We start from the raw sequence: 19,496 nt of genomic DNA on the forward strand, positions 1-19,496 counted from the left end.
CATTGATATGAAGGAAGGTAATATTAAATATCAATTTCCTCTCAAGAAAGGTATGGAACACTTCCCTAGAAAGAGAATGAAGTTACCTTATGATTCTATTATTAGAACAACTTATGTTGTTGATGCTTCGTCTCTTGATGTTACTTGATACACACTTTCTGCGCCTAGCTGAAAGGCGTTAAAGAAAAGCGCTTATGGAAGACAACCCATTATTTTACTTATGCACTTTATTTTATATTTGAGTCTTGGAAGTTGTTTACTACTGTAGAAACCTCTCCTTATCTTAGTTTTGTGCATTGTTGTGCCAAGTAAATTCGTTGATAGTAAGGTTCATACTAGATTTGGATTACTGCGCAGGAACAGATTTCTTTGCTGTCACGAATCTGGGCCTAATTCTCTGTAGGAAACTCAGAAAATTATGCCAATTTACGTGAGTGATCCTCAGATATGTACGCAACTTTCATTCAATTTGGGCATTTTCATTTGAGCAAGTCTGGTGCTACTTTAAAATTCGTCTTTACGAACTGTTCTGTTTTGACAGATTCTGCCTTTTATTTCGCATTGCCTCTTTTGCTATGTTGGATGAATTTCTTTGTTCCATTAATGTTCAGTAGCTTTGTGCAATGTCCAGAAGTGTTAAGAATGATTATGTCACCTCTGAACATGTAAATTTTTATTGTGCACTAACCCTCTAATGAGTTGTTTCGAGTTTGGTGTGGAGGAAGTTTTCAAGGATCAAGAGAGGGAGATGATACAATATGATCAAGGAGAGTGAAAGCTCTAAGCTTGGGGATGCCCCGGTGGTTCACCCCTGCATATTTTAAGAAGACTCAAGCGTCTAAGCTTGGGGATGCCCAAGGCATCCCCTTCTTCATCGACAACATTATCAGGTTCCTCCCCTGAAACTATATTTTTATTCCATCACATCTTATGTGCTTTGCTTGGAGCGTCGGTTTGTTTTTGTTTTTGTTTTTGTTTGAATAAAATGGATCCTAGCATTCATTGTGTGGGAGAGAGACACGCTCCGCTGTTGCATATGGACAAATATGTCCTTAGGCTTTACTCATAGTATTCATGGCGAAGGTTGAATCTTCTTCGTTAAATTGTTATATGGTTGGAATCGGGAAATGCTACATGTAGTAATTCTAAAATGTCTTGAATAATTTGATACTTGGCAATTGTTGTGCTTATGTTTAAGCTCTTGCATCATATACTTTGCACCTACTAATGAAGAAATATATAGAGCTTGCTAAAATTTGGTTTGCATAATTGGTCTCTCTAAAGTCTAGATAATTTCTAGTATTGAGTTTTGAACAACAAGGAAGACGGTGTAGAGTCTTATAATGTTTACAATATGTCTTTTATGTAAGTTTTGCTGCACCGGTTCATCCTTGTGTTTGTTTCAAATAACTTTGCTAGCCTAAACCTTGTATCGAGAAGGAATACTTATCATGCATCCAAAATCCTTGAGCCAACCACTGTGCCATTTGTGTCCACCATACCTACCTACTACATGGTATTTCTCCGCCATTCCAAAGTAAATTGCTTGAGTGCTACCTTTAAAATTTCCATTCTTTACCTTTGCAATATATAGCTCATGGGACAAATAGCTTAAAAACTATTGTGGTATTGAATATGTACTTATGCACTTTATCTCTTATTAAGTTGTTTGTTGTGCGATAACCATGTTCCTGGGGACGCCATCAACTACTCTTTGTTGAATATCATGTGAGTTGCTATGCATGTCCGTCTTGTCTGAAGTAAGGGAGATTTACCACTCATTTAATGGTTAGAGCATGCATAATGTTAGAGAAGAACATTGGGCCGCTAACTAAAGTCATGAATCATGGTGGAAGTTTCAGTTTTGGACATACATCCTCAATCTCATATGAGAACATTAATTGTTGCTACATGCTTATGCATTAAAGAGGAGTCCATTATCTGTTGTCTATGTTGTCCCGGTATGGATTTCTAAGTTGAGAATAATCAAAAGCGAGAAATCCAAATGCGAGTTTTCTCCTTAGACCTTTGTACAGGCGGCATAGAGGTACCCCTTTGTGACACTTGGTTAAAACATGTGTATTGCGATGATAATCCCGGTAATCCAAGCTAATTAGGACAAGGTGCGGGCACTATTAGTACACTATGCATGAGGCTTGCAACTTGTAAGATATAATTTACATAACACATTTGCTTTATTATTACCGTTGATAAAATTGTTTCTTGTTTTCAAAACCAAAGCTCTAGCACAAATATAGCAATCAATGCTTCCCTCTGCGAAGGGCCTTTCTTTTACTTTTATGTTGAGTCAGTTCACCTATCTCTTTCCACCTCAAGAAGCAAACACTTGTGTGAACTGTGCATTGATACCTACATACTTGCATATTGCACTTGTTATATTACTTTACATTGACAATATCCATGAGATATACATGTTATAAGTTGAAAGCAACCGCTGAAACTCAATCTTCCTTTGTGTTGCTTCAATACCTTTACTTTGATTTATTGCTTTATGAGTGAACTCTTATGCAAGACTTATTGATGCTTGTCTTGAAAGTACTATTCATGAAAAGTCTTTGCTTTGTGATTCATTTGTTTACTCATGTCATTACCATTGTTTTGATCGCTGCATTCATTACATATGCTTACAATAGTATGATCAAGGTTATGATGGCATGTCACTCCAGAAATTATCTTTGTTATCGTTTACCTGCTCGGGACGAGCAGGAACTAAGCTTGGGGATGCTGATACGTCTCCGACGTATCGATAATTTCTTATGTTCCATGCCACATTATTGATGATATCTACATGTTTTATGCATACTTTATTATTTATGCATTTTCCGGCACTAACCTATTAACGAGATGCCGAAGAGCCAGTTGTTGTTTTCTGCTGTTTTTGGTTTCAGAAATCCTAGTAAGGAAATATTCTCGGAATTGGACGAAATCAACGCCCAGGGGCCTATTTTTCCACGAAGCTTCCAGAAGACCGGAGGACTTACGAAGTGGGGCCACGAGGCGCCGCCACAACTGGGCGGCGCGGCCCAGGCCTTGGCCGCGCGGCCCTGGTGTGTGGGGCCCTCATGTGGCCCCCTGACCTGCCCTTCCGCCTACATATAGTCTTCGTCGCGAAACCCCCAGTACCGAGAGCCACGATACGGAAAACCTTACTGAGACGCCGCCGCCGCCAATCCCATCTCGGGGGATTCAGGAGATCGCCTCCGGCACCCTGCCGGAGAGGGGAATCATCTCCCGGAGGACTCTTCACCGCCATGATCGCCTCCGGAGTGATGAGTGAGTAGTTCACCCCTGGACTATGGGTCCATAGCAGTAGCTAGATGGTCGTCTTCTCCTTATGTGCTTCATTGTCGGATCTTGTGAGCTGCCTAACATGATCAAGATCATCTATCTGTAATGCTATATGTTGTGTTTGTCGGTATCCGATGGATAGAGAATACTATGTTATGTTGATTATCAATCTATTACCTATGTGTTGTTTATGATCTTGCATGCTCTCCGTTATTAGTAGAGGCTCTGGCCAAGTTTTTAATCTTAACTCCAAGATGGAGTATTTATGCTCGATAGTGGGTTCATGCCTCCATTAAATCTGGGATAGTGACAGAAAGTTCAAAGGTTGTGGATGTGCTGTTGCCACTAGGGATAAAACATTGATGCTATGTCCGAGGATGTAGTTATTGATTATATTACGCACCATACTTAATGCAATTGTCTGTTGTTTGCAACTTAAAACTGGAAGGGGTTCGGATGATAACCTGAAGGTGGGCTTTTTAGGCATAGATGCATGCTGGATAGCGGTCTATGTACTTTGTCGTAATGCCCAATTAAATCTCACTATACTCATCATATCATGTATGTGCATGGTCATGCCGTCTCTATTTGTCAATTGCCCGACTGTAATTTGTTCACCCAACATGCTATTTATCTTATGGGAGAGACACCTCTAGTGAACTGTGGACCCCGGTCCTATTCTTTACATCTGAAATACAATCTACTGCAATACTTGTTCTTTTGTTCTTCGCAAACAATCATCATCCACACTATACATCTAATCCTTTGTTACAGCAAGCCGGTGAGATTGACAACCTCACTGTTTCGTTGGGGCAAAGTACTTTGATTGTGTTGTGCAGATTCCACGTTGGCGCCGGAATCCCTGGTGTTGCGCCGCACTACATCCCGCCGCCATCAACCTTCGACGTGCTTCTTGACTCCTACTGGTTCGATTAAACCTTGGTTTCTTACTGCGGGAAACTTGCTACTGTGCGCATCACACCTTCCTCTTGGGGTTCTCAACGGACGTGTCAACTACACGCATCAGCAAGCTGTCGTGAAAAGGTGGCTCGAAGAACTGGATTTGTTCTTGAGATCAAACATATTTCACTTTTGAATCCTCAAAGATTTCACAAGAAGTAGTATCATATAACTTCCCACTTGCGAATGCAGAATATATGAAGTGCATTCTCTTCTTCGTTACAGGGAGCCATGCTAAGCAAGCTGTCGTGAAAAGGTGGCTCGAAGAACTGGATTTGTTCTTGAGATCAAACATATTTCACTTATTTTTAAACCTAAAACGTGAGAAGATTAATTGCAAAAAAAGTATGAACCGGCTAAGCGGCTAAGCAACATATACAAGCAACAAACTCTAAAATATTATTTGTATTTTTTTAGAAGATGCATGTGCCTTTACATAGATTGATTGTAAGTTTGTGTCATGGTGGAGTGGAACTGTCAGATTTTGGATGCTGGTGTTCATCTAAGTAAAATCAGAAAACTTAGCCGTTTAAATATATTGGAAGCTGGTACATTAACTAAACAGTTTCTAAAAATGACAAATCAAAGTGAAGGACCAAAAGATTTCAAGTTACCACTCACAATTGTTTAGCGGGTGTGGCTAAAGATTCTTGGGTTTACCTATAAGTAGGAAGGGCATATTTTTGCATGCATGCTCTAAGTTTTATAATTACTCTCAGGTAACATATTTCATATACACGAGGTGGCCGAACTTTTTTGGCAAAATATCATGTGTTTCTTTTTATAGAGAAAATAATTAATCCATGTCTGCACTTCAATGGTTAGCAAAAAAATTGAAATGGAGTTTTTTGACTCGATCTTTATTGAAAATAGTTTTTCTTATCACTTATAGGTAATTGTCTTGATTCCCTGCATCTAAATTTCAATAGATGTTTTCCTGCAACTGCAATAGGCTGGTTCAATGGTTTTGACATAATGGAGTTGTCTGCCATAGCATTAGACTTTTATTGGCATTAGACATTTATTGGGTGCTCACTGATTGGAGGACGTGTAGTTTGTTGCACAATATTAGCCCTTTTATGTCCTCGATGCTTTTGCAACATGAGGTTGTATAAAATAGCTATATTTTGTTTTACAACTCCTGAAATACAGCCATTTTCTCCGGAACCATCTTGCAACTAAGAAGCACTAATGGATGGGATACCAGGGAACATCAGCACTACAAGTCTTACCATCCTAATTTGCTACTTCATCCAAGCTTTGGTAACTAAGAATATGCCTTAGTTCTGTTCAAGGAGAAACTCATATCTCTTTCATGTATAATAAATGTAAACTTATCCCACAAATTATATTGTCAGATCTAATACCTTCAAAAAAGTGTTGTTAGATCTCATTATATATAAGTATACTTACTACTTATGCAAGGCAATGATATGAGCTCTGTAACCAAGTCTAATTGTATATCACTGCTACTGCCTCTCCACTGGTTAATAGCACTAACACAAAACCTTTACTATCATCCACGGGTGACGTCTTTTTGTGTGCCTTCCCGCAATCAGTGTATTTCATGTCTAAGTTAATTACCAGTTATTTTTATTCCCTCCTTCTTAATGTGGGTAGAATTCTATAAATGCCACTTATTTACTTAATCTTAAGGATTAAATGTTCATGCACCTAATTTCAGTGTATAATATATTCAGATTTATTTCCAACCATTGTGAAACCTACTCCTTAAACAAGAAAACATTAATTGTTTTCATCAATTCAAACATGGTCTTAAAGATATTACAACAATCAAATTATTACAATCGGCGCGGCGTGCCGCCGCGCCCATCCGTTGCTAGTATGTCTAATCTCTAAAGAGCTCTAAGCTCCCAGGGTTGGCAGGCTCTGTTGTTGATCCTCGTGTCCTCCTATCGTTGGTCTGGTTTTTTTTAACTGCGGTGGTCTGGCTTTGGTTGGGGACACGTGTGAGAGAAGCGTTTCGCTTTGACTTTCTCTGTCCCTGTACTGAATCGCCGACCTCACTCGCACCAACCATCTCCAGTTTTTCTAGATCTCCCTGACTTCTCCCCCGGCGCACTCATCTTCTTTCTATCCACGCCATGTCTCTCTTTCTTCCTGGCAATATGCTCACCCAGAGCCTCCACGACTCCACCTTCTCTGGTCACCCTCCGTGCCGCTGATCTGCGAAAGGGGGTTTGCATCCACCTTCGGTGCCACCAACAAGGGAAGGGTACAAGAAAAGCCCTCTGCCAACCGACGAGAGGAAGCTATCCCTAAAGGCGGCAAGGCGCTGGTGGAAGAGGCCGGTGCACAAGCGGCTCTACAAAATTAGCTGAGAGGAGGCAGCGACAGTGCGACACACATCAAGAGTTGTTCCCGGCTGTTCACCCTAGCCTCACCGCTGTCTCCTTCTCTGGTAAGTCCCCTCCGCGTAAGCAACTGAGTTTCCACGGGATTTATCATATGCAGTACTAGTGGTTGGGGCGCCCCATGGGGCGCCTCCTCGCTGGTCCTGGGCGGTCCAATTATGGCCCAATTATGACCCAAGTTCCTTATTTCTTCTCCTCACTTTTGTCCGTATACGCTGCCTAAATTCCCCTCTCGCTGTTCTTTTTTTTAACAACCCCTCTCGTTGTTCTGTGCAAGCTCTACCAGTGGAAAAATATCTAGTGATACCATACCTCACATATACCATGATACCATTTCATAAAATTTAAATTTGTAAGTGACAAAAAAAATTACAATAAATTTGTGGTTGTTCACAAGATGTGTGTTTACATTGTCTAAAATTTTCAGATCCAAATTCAAAATACACAAAGAGAAACAAAAAAGACAAATGTTGTGTGAATAGTGGCATTTTGAGTTTTTGTCTTTATGTGACACTATTCATGCTAGATTTCTCTTTTTTGTTTCTCTAAGGATATTTCGAATTTGGTTATGAAAGTTACAAGGTATGTAAACACACATCTTGTGAACACCCAAAATTTTAGTTCCAATTTTTTTTGATATTTACAATTTAAATTTTAAAGACTGGTATCATGGTATTAAATAAGGTGTGGTATCACTAGATATGTGACGCTAGTGACGATGGCCGCACGGGTAGGTGCCTCTCCAACAAGGTCGATATTGTTCACCTCTCGGGCAAGCAGGAGGTAGCTGTGACAGCGTCATGTGGAGGGGCCATGAGATCAACGATGTCAATCTATCCCCTTCGTTTCGGCGATGCATTCAAGCGGACAACAACAGTGCAAACGTATGCGTTCGCGTTCGAGCGTACAACAACAGTGACTGGACTGCCATGCTCCTCTTGTTTGTGGATGGCACAGGACCAACGTCCACCTCTTCTGCATGCCCTCACTACTTGTGCAGAGCCTTGATCGATCGTCGTAATGGGAAATTTGCATATCCTTTTCTAATAGGTGCACATTCAGTCTTTTACCCGTATATATGGTGTAGGAAATGAGGAAACGGACAGTAAATGAGTGAACAATTAAGCTCTTAAACATGAGCAATAGAGGATGTATCCTGGCCTCCTAGCCGTTCAGTTGTAGCCCAATCACCTTAATTGTTTTGTTGAATTCTGCCTGGCCATATGCGTCTCAATTGCACCAATTACACATCAAGCCTCCCATTTTACTATTTTCTGTTACAGAGGCTGACAAAAAAAACTTACATAGAACTGCAAAGTAATAAAGACAAAGCACATGTTCTTAGAACGAACTGATATCATAGAAAGAGAGCAATATCATGCCTTCTTATATTCCTATTGAACTGACAAAACAAATGAAATATCAGTCATGCTTTCAGTTGCACTTTAAAGCAAACACTTCCTAGAAATTCCCATTTATTTGCTATTTGGTAGCAGAATAGCAGATACATGCGTGGACTCCTTCCCGCTTGTAGCTAGAAAACTTCTTATATAGCACATTGGACTTCACTCAGGGGAAATCGAGTGTGCATATCCCTGAAAATCCTCTGAACATAACATTTAAGCAAAGAGGTTTCTGTAAAGTCAGTAGTGTGCATGCTTTACATTAGCTGTGTGATTTAGTGTGCATGATTACATTGAGTAAAGCCAGTGTGATGCTTGAGGGTGTCAGTCCATATAGTGGTCTTCTTGGGATGAGCCTAGCTACATAGAGTCGTAGACAGCAGCAACATCATCAATCATGGAGGGACAACACCAAACTACATTCATTTAATAAGAGAAATTTCTTCAGCACACAAATTCACTGCTTTATAGTGCAAACACTACCAAATTATAGTCTACATATGTATTCTTTACCTCCTTATCATTCTTCAAATCAGAGGAAGTCGCCGCCTCTGCAAATTGCACAAAGAACATATGGTGAAGGAATGATGAGGTTCCATTGAAGTCTATTCATAATAGTCTTCGCCATTCTCAGTATCTTCTCCCTAGTGTAGTCATTGTCTAATATAAAAAATAAAGTCGTTGACCTTCCAAAGACCAAACTGTACAGCTAATCAGAACATGAACTGAATGGACACTTGAAGATCGAAAGCAAATGAAGGGAGAAGTTATTTAGTCTAACTCTAAACTGGTAGTGTAATAAAAGGTCTTCACATGGTATAAGAGTACCTGGTGATTTTTTTCACACAAGAATCTACCACCCAAACCTTGTATCTTTCATAGGTGGACCTGCAAAAGAGCACACCAAATTTTGTTTATGTGGTCATTATATCAGTACACATCCAGAAATTAAAGAGACCACGTCTGCATAGCATAAGGTTCAGCCCTTAAACCTGCTTATCCTACCAGTGGAATCAACATTGCGGAATTCACAAAAACCCATGTTTCCATAGCTAGTTGCAACCCCTGAAAATTAATGGAGTTAAGAATCAGATCAAAGAAAATTTAAATCAGCTCGTAATTAACACAACACGATGAATCCTTAGCCAAATTGAATATCGGTATCAATGGTATTTCCAGCCAATGTTTTTTTTATATAGTGCAAGGCCTTCGTAACTGAACTTGTCAGGGAAAAGAGATCGCCAAAAAGTTAACTTCCAATGTTCATGGCCATCCCAATATTTTAAGCATAAGCATTTGTCTATACTACGGGAGAGGCAGCGCTGCACATATAGCAACAAGCTAGTGTCGCGTCGATGATATTATGACCTTCAAATGATGAAAACGAATTTGTGATACTTACCATAACCAATATAGTAAACTCAACCTTCAAAATGATGAAAAACAATTTTAGTTTGGGAAGTACCATTTTGTTTATTAAGAAATTGTGATGCTCCATAGTAAAATTAAGAAAAGAGAAAGGGGATTCAGGGCAGGCAAGTGATTCTGGTAATTGCATGAATTATAAGGACTTCATCATCAAACTTTACCCAGCTGATTTATACACATGAATTAAGATTGGCATATGAGCAACATTTACCACAGAATTGTCCGTATGTACAAAACATGAACAAGAATCTTTCAGTTTTAACATGTTAGTATTACTAAAAGTGTTATGTTCAAGTAAACAATACAAACCAAAGGACTGAAATAACATAAAATTTTCTAAAAGAACCCCAACCTTTTCAGCTTCCGTTGAATCCATCTTTCTCATTCTGTAAGAGCAATAGCAAGTTAATATAAACCTGAAGAAAGCAACATATTATCATGTGACAATTGACTGGTAAGCAGAATACTCACCAGACCCCAGATCAAGTCCTTGACATTCTTAATTTCTGAACCGGTATTCTCAAGTTTCAATCCTGCACATTAACCTGAATAGGAAACTACATGTTAAAAAGCAATATCTCAAGACACCGGCAAAGGGCAAAAAAAAAACCTTTTGCAGCTTCCTATATTCCTGAACAATCACCTAGAGAGCCCCATACTACAATGATCGATCTTCTGAAGTGTGTGAAGCTCAGGTGTTGTGTCCATATTCTTGCAAACTAATTTTGATATTAACTCATAATGCTTTTGTACAATCAGCCGTGTCTTTTCTGGAGTGACTTGAGTTGCCCTAGGAGGTACCATGCATCCGGCCACAATATAAAGATGGTTGCCCTGCAAAAAAAAGAGGTTTAGACAACACAATACTAAGATGTGTTTTTCACTGTATCGTTTCATATAAAATTAAAGAACACAACATCATGAGAAAACAAATGTAAAGACAGATTAAATTATGGTTTGATGTGAAATGGCAACTCAGTCTTTTACAGCCAAACATGAGAAGAGTAAAACAAGATTCAGAATGCCCATGCGATTTATTGCAGCTATCACCTGCATGCCACCCATTATTTAATTGTAGGATTAACACCTGAAACATCATCAAATCATACAATGATTTGCTCAGGTAAGAACAAAAATAGAAGATGCCATAATTCTGAACAAAATGTTGGATTCACCAAAAAATAGTACATATGGAACTTACTTCAGCTCAAGAACAAACAAATCCTATCGGTCCATAAGTTACATGCTTTCAGATCATATAGAACAACATATGTAGCGCATGTTGTATTTTAGATGAACCACATGAGCTATGTATAACAAACGCCCACAATAGAGTGACGGGAGAAATAAATAAGATGCGGCAACATGTACTCACCCCAAGCTTGTACGATCTCGCCAGAGGAGCAGGGAGAGGAGCAGTGTGTAAGCCTATATAACCGATAGGGGCAAAGCGATGGAGCCTTGGCCTCTATTGCTTTCGCCACCGAGGTCCACCGTTGGTTCAAGAATCATACCAAGAAGATCTTGTGCAGCTGACGAAAACCACATGGGGATCTGCGTATCTCCCTTGAAAATCTAGACCAGCAAAATAATAAATCATCAGAATGATTTGAACTTTAAAACAAGTGATTGTGCAAAATATGAAATATGATTATCTGGAAGTTAATTTTCGGTAAGGGACAACAAGATTGTGGTCATCAAAAGGAAAGAGCAATACAAAAATAATGACTGCCCCAGGCCAGCCATCATAACCTCTATTCTGCAACTAAATCAACACCTACGAGCAATTTAAAGAAGGTTACTATCTTCTTTAAAAAAATACCTAAGGGGCAATGCAATTAGAGATGACACATGTTGTATGCATTAATCCCTAATCCGTCATTCTGAAAGTTTAAGCCCACCAATTAGAAATTCGGCTTACATTTGATTTAGCCACCCACATAGCCCGCGCATACATAAGAGGAGAGAGATCAGGAGCGAAGTGGAAGAACGGGATTGAAAGAAGTCTCACCTTGACCTTGGCATCGTCTCCATCGGACGCACTCGCCGCTGCTCGACGGCGACGCCCGCATCTCTCCCCAAGCAGCGCCCGTCACAGCTGGTCACAGACGGTCACGACCAGTCGAACACCATGGTTGCGCTGCACTGCCGTCTGACCTTGATGTATTCTCCTCACCTCTTTCCCTCCACCTATTTCTCCGGTTAATCTGACTGTGCCTCCCTGCATCGAGCGGCCAGCAGGGCGTGTTGAAGGAGAGATCCGATCCACCGCCTCCTACGCCAGCTCCGACGTGGGCAGCCATATTCAAGGACGGCCATCAAACGATGGGTTTTAGGGACGGCAGAGGCAAAGCTGAGAGGGGAAGAGAGGGAGACGACAGACGAGTTCGCGTGCGGGAGGGAGGGCGTGGGGCTCGAGGTAGAGTCGCACAAAAGAAGAGGTGGTATGCGGGGGAGGTGCTATCTGGGGAAGGCTCGAGCAGCCAATCCACGCCATGATGAATTTCTTTTTTTCTTCTCGCCTGCCCTCGTCTGTACAACGACTGACACCCAAACAGCGTGCAGCAACCTGGGCCAACCAGCGAGCCAATCAGCCAAACCTTCGGCCAACAAAACCAAGAAACGCGGCAAACGTGGAGGGCTGTGGGATAGGGCAAGTATAGACGCACTTGCTTGTTCTCAATGCGCCCTCGTGTTTCCAGCAGATCGTTTTTAGGATTGGTGCACTACTGCGATAACAAGACCTAGAACTAGAAACCTAGAAACGTTGGTGCAGGTTGGATTAGCTCTGGAATTGAGGATTTCCTCACGGTTTCAAAGGCCTCAAAATTGCCAATCGATTGGCGGGGTCAAGAATGATTAAGATGTCATTGTATTTTTTTTTTTTGTAGAACTTGAGTATTTTCTTTCTTAGGTGAAGTTTATTTTCCATTAAGAAAAATGATATTGCAATATGTTTTCTTTGGGAATCAATATCACTATAAATCCACTCAAATCATTTGATCCAGCAAGGCACTGTAAATCCATTCGATCCAGTCAATGGCACTTGTTACTATGCTCTGTTGTTTCTGAAGTTAGTCATTTGGTAGCGTAATCTATCAGTTCCGAAATCCGTTGATCAGATGTGGGCTCTGTTTTATAGGTACATGGGAATTTCTGAGTGTCTGATCCATTTGGTATATTGGTATACTCTGATGTTTGCACTACAGATTCTTCTCTATGGGCAGCAGAATGGTGGCGGCACTTGCAATACTAACTAGAATGTACCATTAGTTGTACCTCATTACTTTGCTGCCGTGAACTCATATTTTCTTATAGGAAAATAGTTATGCACTTACTGTAACCTTGAATTGGGTGATGGCTTACTTGAAAGTATCATATCAATTTCCTAACTCACTACAGGAATGGCCGGAGACGCCGACGGCCAAACCCTACGCTGAGGGCAATTTATCGGGGCCGTCGGCGTACGGCCTCGCCGGGGCAGCGCCGGAAGACGACCGTCGGCGTATACTTTCCGTCGGCGTAGAGGTTGCTACGCCGAGGGCAGCCGTCAGCGTATACTTGCCCTCGGCGTAGACATCGGATATAGGGCCTGCTCCATCCGCGCCGTCACTGCCCTCTCACGGCGTCAGGTAAGACGCCGAGGGCTACCCTCGGCATAGGGATGGCCCACCTATGCCGACGGCCACCCTCGGCATATAGCTTTTTTTTTCTTTTTTTCTTTTTTCTCTCTCTCATATTACTTTATATTATGTTTCTATTATTTATTTACTAGTATGAATTATGTAAAAAAGGTTCTATTTTTTAAGAATTTGTAGATGGCATATATGTAGGTCCCACGGGTGACGCTCTTCGCAGACGGGTCAACCGGAGCCACTAGGCCCAACTTCTGCTATCGATGTACATATGTCCTTAAACATTTAGGAACAATTCCATTGCTAACCCTAACTCCAACCCTAACCCTAACCGAGGCCATTCCCGCCCTAGGGTTTCCCGCTTCTGCGTGCCAACTTTCTATTTTGCGAACATTTTGGTAACCCTAAACCTCACCCGGATCCTCTCCCTAACCCTAACCCTAGGGGTAGATCTGCGGGGTCCCCGCCCTAGGGTTTGGCTAACCTTGCCTGAACCCGGCGTTGACGATTTCTGCATGCATGGGCTAGCACTTGGTAAAATCCAGGATCTGTATGTGGAAACTCCCGCCACGGCTCAAACGGAGCCTATTTTATGGTAAAGTATGCCCAACCTATGGTTTCCATGTACATATGTCCTAAACATAGCAAAACAAATAAAAAAGTGCACTGGTAAACCCTCGCACGGAGAAAGCTCTAGGGGTAGATCTGCGGGGTCCCCGCCCTAGGGTTTTCCAAGATACAGACCACCGGAGCGTCGGAATCGCTGGAAAACTTGTGTGTGTCCACATGGAATGCATAAAAGTGATTTGAGATGGTTTTATATCCTAGGCTACCCCCCAGGTGTGTCCGGCTTCTCGGACAGGGGGTTCCTACACTTAGGCAGATTCTGCATTTATAGGGGGGAACTCCCTTGGAGGTGAACCGGAGAGAAACTTGAGATCATATGGGATGATCCTTATTTCCACATGTACCTATGACCTAACCAAGCTCAAATGGAGGCATATGCCCACCGGGGGACCCCCGATGGGATGCAGTCAAAGGGGTAGACCGCGCGGTCAACAGAACTAGGGTTTCGTCGGAAATCGAGCATCGGATCTAGGGAATGGCCCCAAAACTTGTGTGTGTCCACATGGAATGCATAAAAGTGATTTGAGATGGTTTTATATCCTAGGCTACCCCCCAGGTGTGTTCGGCTTCTCGGACAGGGGGTTTCTACAATTAGACAGATTCTGCATGTATAGGGGGGGAACTCCCTCGGAGGTGAACCGGAGAGAAACTTGAGATCATATGGGATGATCCTTGTTTCCACATGTACCTATGACCTAACCAAGCTCAAATGGAGGCATATGCCCACCGGGGGACCCCCGATGGGATGCAGTCAAAGGGGTAGACCGCGCGGTCAACAGAACTAGGGTTTCGTCAGAAATCGAGCATCGGATCTAGGGAATGGCCCCAAGACTTGTGCGTGTCCACATGGAATGCATAAAAGTGATTTGAGATGGTTTTATATCCTAGGCTACCCCCAGGTGTGTCCGGCTTCTCGGACAGGGGGTTCCTACACTTAGGCAGATTCTGCATGTATAGGGGGGGAACTCCCTCGGAGGTGAATCGGAGAGAAACTTGGGATCATATGGGATGATCCTTGTTTCCACATGTACCTATGACCTAACCAAGCTCATTTGGAGGCATATGCCCACCGGGGGACCCCCGATGGGATGCAGTCAAAGGGGTAGACCACGCGGTCAACAGAACTAGGGTTTCATCGGAAATCGAGCATCGGATCTAGGGAATGGCCCCAAAACTTGTGTGTGTCCACATGGAATGCACAAAAGTGATTTGAGATGGTTTTATACCCAAGGCTACCCCCCCAGGTGTGTTGGCTTCTCGGACAGGGGGTTCCTACACTTAGGCAGATTCTGCATGAATAGGGGGGGAACTCCCTCGGAGGTGAACCGGAGAGAAACTTGGGATCATATGGGATGATCCTTGTTTCCACATGTACCTATGACCTAACCAAGCTCAAATGGAGGCATATGCCCACCGGGGGACCCCCGATGGGATGCAGTCAAAGGGGTAGACCGCGCGGTCAACAGAACTAGGGTTTCGTCAGAAATCGAGCATCGGATCTAGGGAATGGCCCCAAAACTTGTGTGTGTCCACATGGATTGCATAAAAGTGATTTGAGATGGTTTTATATCCTAGGCTACCCCCCAGGTGTGTCCGGCTTCTCGGACAGGGGGTTCCTACACTTAGGCAGATTCTGCATGTATAGGGGGGGAACTCCCTCGGAGGTGAACCGGAGAGAAACTTGAGATCATATGGGATGATCCTTGTTTCCACATGTACCTATGGCCTAACCAAGCTCAAATGGAGGCATATGCCCACCGGGGGACCCCCGATGGGATGCAGTCAAAGGGGTAGACCGCGCGGTCAACAGAACTAGGGTTTCATCGGAAATCGAGCATCGGATCTAGGGAATGGCCCCAAAACTTGTGTGTGTCCACATGGAATGCATAAAAGTGATTTGAGATTGTTTTATATCCTAGGCTACCCCCCAGGTGTGTTCGGCTTTTCGGACAGGGGGTTTCTACACTTAGGCAGATTCTGCATGTATAGGGGGGAACTCCCTCGGAGGTGAACCGGAGAGAAACTTGAGATCATATGGGATGATCCTTGTTTCCACATGTACCTATGACCTAACCAAGATCAAATGGAGGCATATGCCCACCGGGGGACCCCCGATGGGATGCAGTCAAAGGGGTAGACCGCGCGGTCAACAGAACTAGGGTTTCGTCGGAAATCGAGCATCGGATCTAGGGAATGGCTCCAAACTTGTGTGTGTCCACATGGAATGCACAGAAGTGATTTGAGATGGTTTTATACCCAAGGCTACCCCCCCAGGTGTGTCCGGCTTCTCGGACAGGGGGTTCCTACACTTAGGCAGATTCTGCATGTATAGGGGGGAACTCCCTCGGAGGTGAACCGGAGAGAAACTTGAGATCATATGGGATGATCCTTGTTTCCACATGTACCTATGACCTAACCAAGCTCAAATGGAGGCATATGCCCACCGGGGGACCCCCGATGGGATGCAGTCAAAGGGTAGACCGCGCGGTCAACAGAACTAGGGTTTCGTCAGAAATCGAGCATCGGATCTAGGGATTGGCCCCAAAACTTTTGTGTGTCCACATGGAATGCATAAAAGTGATTTGAGATGGTTTTATATCTTAGGCTACCCCCATGTGTGTCCGGCTTCTCGGACAGGGGGTTCCTACACTTAGGCAGATTCTGCATGTATAGGGGGGAACTCCCTTGGAGGTGAACCGGAGAGAAACTTGGGATCGTATGGGATGATCCTTGTTTCCACATGTACCTATGACCTAAACAAGCTCAAATGGAGGCATATGCCCACCGGGGGACCCCCGATGGGATGCAGTCAAAGGGGTAGACCGCGCGGTCAACAGAACTAGTGTTTCGTCGGAAATCGAGCATCGGATCTAGGGAATGGCCCCAAAACTTGTGTGTGTCCACATGGAATGCACAAAAGTGATTTGAGATGGTTTTATACCCAAGGCTACCCCCCAGGTGTTTCCGGCTTCTCGGACAGTGGGTTCTTACACTTAGGCAGATTCTGCATGAATAGGGGGGAACTCCCTCGGAGGTGAACCTGAGAGAAACTTGAGATCATATGGGATGATCCTTTTTTCCACATGTACCTATGACCTAACCAAGCTCAAATGGAGGCATATGCCCACCGGGGGACCCCCGATGGGATGCAGTCAAAGCGGTAGATCTGCGGGGCTCCCAGATTAGGGTTTCTTCTACCGGTGGGAATATTGATGCGCCGATAGGGTAACTATTGATACTACATGTTCCGATGACCTAACACAACACAAAGGAAGAGAAAAGTCCATGGGTCAGCTGTCATCGGAGGTCGGTCAAAGGGGTAGATCTTCGGGGCTACCGGATTAGGGTTTCGTCTACGGGAGAAAATATTAAGTTAAGATGGTAATTTTTTTTATGCGCATAGCTTGGGAATGTAGAAGATTAAAACAAATTTATATGGACCTATATTAATATATTTTAATTTCATAATTGACATTAAGAAAATTTAAATAAAAAATAAATTGAAAAAGAAAAAAAGGGGTCTATGCCGAGGGCTGCCGTCGGCATAGCCTGGCCCTCGGCATAGGGGTTAGGGTTTGGGGTGCGGACAAGGTCGGGTCGAGCCGGACCACGCGCCCGAGCCGCACCCCTTTTTTCCCCATCTCCTCCCCCCACGCGCCCGAGCTTCCCCCCGCCTATAGCTTCCCCCGCGCCGCCGCCTGCTAGCTTCCCCCGTCGCCCCCTACTCGCACCGCCCCCTTCTCGCGCCGCCGCCCGCCCCTGCTAGCTTCCCCCGCAACCCCGTGCTACCTCCCTGCTCGCGCCGCCGCCGCCCCTGCATGGGCTAGCACTTGGTAAAATTCAGGATCTGTATGTGGAAACTCCCGCCACGGCTCAAACGGAGCCTATTTTATGGTAAAGTATGCCCAACCTATGGTTTCCATGTACATATGTCCTAAACAAAGCAAAACAAATAAAAAAGTCCACTGGTAAACCCTCGCACGGAGAAAGCTATAGGGGTAGATCTGCGGGGTCCCCGCCCTAGGGTTTTCCAAGATACAGACCACCGGAGCGTCGGAATCGCTGGAAAGCTTGTGTGTGTGTCCACATGGAATGCATAAAAGTGATTTGAGATGGTTTTATATCCTAGGCTACCCCCCAGGTGTGTCCGGCTTCTCGGACAGGGGGTTCATACACTTAGGCAGATTCTGCATGTATAGGGGGGAACTCCCTCGGAGCTACACGCGTCTCAAGCATACCCTCACCGCCGACAGCCCCCAGCCTCGTCCACGGCCTGCTCGTCCACCCGCCTACGATGTAAGTTTTCCTCATTTTCATCCTCTTTCCGGTTTTCCTTCCTACATGGCTAAGTGTTGACGAGATTCATTGTTTCTGAAATTGTAGCCTGAGTTCGAGGCGGCCTTCGACGCCTGCAATGAAGCGTATCAACAGGCCGCTGCCCAGTGGAATAGGCAGAATACGGCCTACATGGCGTATATAGGAGTAAGTCTGAATCTTTCTTCTCGCAAGTAGATGACAAGTCTCAGTTTGATGCTTTATTTCTGCAAAGCCTAACTTGTAACCTATCTTGCAGGAAATGATGATTTCTATGTCTACTGGTACACCGCCACCGGCTCGAGTTACCGTGGCGGGGGACATGCCTATCATGCCATCGAGGGCAGCTTTCGGTGCGACTTACTACGGATCCACACCGGAGGTAAGTTCTTTGCCAAACCCGTAGTTACCACTTCCCTTTGCATCGCAAGTTGCTAACATGTAGGGAACATGTAGGGAACGGGATGCTCCGGGAACCAGGCCTCGCAGGGTGGGTGCGAGGTCACACCGGTTCATGAAGGTGGTCGGTCTGCTGGTGCCTCTCCGTCGACTACTCCTGGGACTACTCCCGGTGCCTCTCCGTCGACTTCTCCTGGGCGTACTTCCGGTCCTTCTCCAGGTGGTTCTTTTGCAGCTTCTACCGGAGCGCAACCCCGGGCTGCTCGTTTCGCCAACGATGTGGGCGGACACACCCCGCCCGGGTCCTTCCTCCGCTAGTTCTGTATTTGGATGACATGGCACTCTCCTCTTGTATGTGCACCATGTATGCTACTATGTGCACCATGTATGCTACTATGTGCATTTTATGCTATTTATGTGAATTATGGTGAATTTGGATGAATTATGGTGAATTTTGATGAATTTGGATGTATTCGGATGTAGAACTGCTAAACTGTGCAAACTGGACTGCTGGAAAACAAAACAAAAAGTCGAACAAGTCTACGCCGAGGGCAATGTCGTCGGCATAGACCCTTGCTGCGACCATATGGTCAGGTCTATGCCGACGGCATTGCCGTCGGCGTAGACCCCCGCCTGGCAGCCGCGCCCAGCGCGCCGCGTGTCCACTGCATGGGCCATGCAGACGCCGAGGGCCTGGCCGTCGGCGTAGACGCCGCACGTGGCAGCCTCGCGACGCGCCACGTCGCCCCACGGCGCGCAGATGGCTGGGCTATGCTGAGGGGAATACCGTCGGCGTCTGGGGAGCTCTGTTAACGGCGACGGCGCACCGTAGCGAGACGCCGAGGGCAGCGACGCCGAGGGTGAAGCCGCACCGTCGGCATAGGGAGCGTACGCCGACGGCCGGGCCTACGCCGACGGCAGTGCCTACGCCAAGGGCCAGGCGTGGCTACGCCGAGGGCAGCCGGCCGTCGGCGTCTGGGCAGATTCCTGTAGTGACTATAATCTGATTAGGCCGGATTCAAGTTTCCTGAATATAATCTGGTTAC

The 19,496-nt window shown here is 44.5% G+C and overlaps 2 long non-coding RNA genes across 6 annotated transcripts; one reads left to right on the plus strand and one right to left on the minus strand.

Annotated features, from left to right (window-relative positions):
- Positions 1 to 7,874: 7,874 nt before the first annotated feature.
- On the minus strand, positions 7,875 to 11,920 carry LOC127301369 (uncharacterized). Of its 5 annotated transcripts, none has more exons than XR_007852020.1 (9): positions 11,487 to 11,918; positions 10,851 to 11,050; positions 10,086 to 10,309; positions 9,947 to 10,020; positions 9,828 to 9,861; positions 9,040 to 9,112; positions 8,876 to 8,935; positions 8,561 to 8,598; positions 7,875 to 8,463 (listed from the first exon to the last, which is right to left on the minus strand). It is a non-coding gene; the product is annotated as an uncharacterized lncRNA (long non-coding RNA). The 5 variants fall into 5 exon arrangements; XR_007852019.1 differs by having other exon boundaries at positions 9,053 to 9,112; positions 11,487 to 11,917; XR_007852016.1 differs by having other exon boundaries at positions 8,876 to 9,112; positions 11,487 to 11,920.
- Positions 11,921 to 15,486: 3,566 nt separating this feature from the next.
- Positions 15,487 to 18,911, plus strand: LOC127301370 (uncharacterized). Its single transcript, XR_011742210.1, has 4 exons — positions 15,487 to 18,033; positions 18,121 to 18,219; positions 18,311 to 18,433; positions 18,508 to 18,911. It is a non-coding gene; the product is annotated as an uncharacterized lncRNA (long non-coding RNA).
- Positions 18,912 to 19,496: the final 585 nt, after the last annotated feature.

This window comes from Lolium perenne, chromosome 4 (genome assembly GCF_019359855.2).
Source record: "Lolium perenne isolate Kyuss_39 chromosome 4, Kyuss_2.0, whole genome shotgun sequence".
NCBI lineage: Eukaryota > Viridiplantae > Streptophyta > Magnoliopsida > Poales > Poaceae > Lolium > Lolium perenne.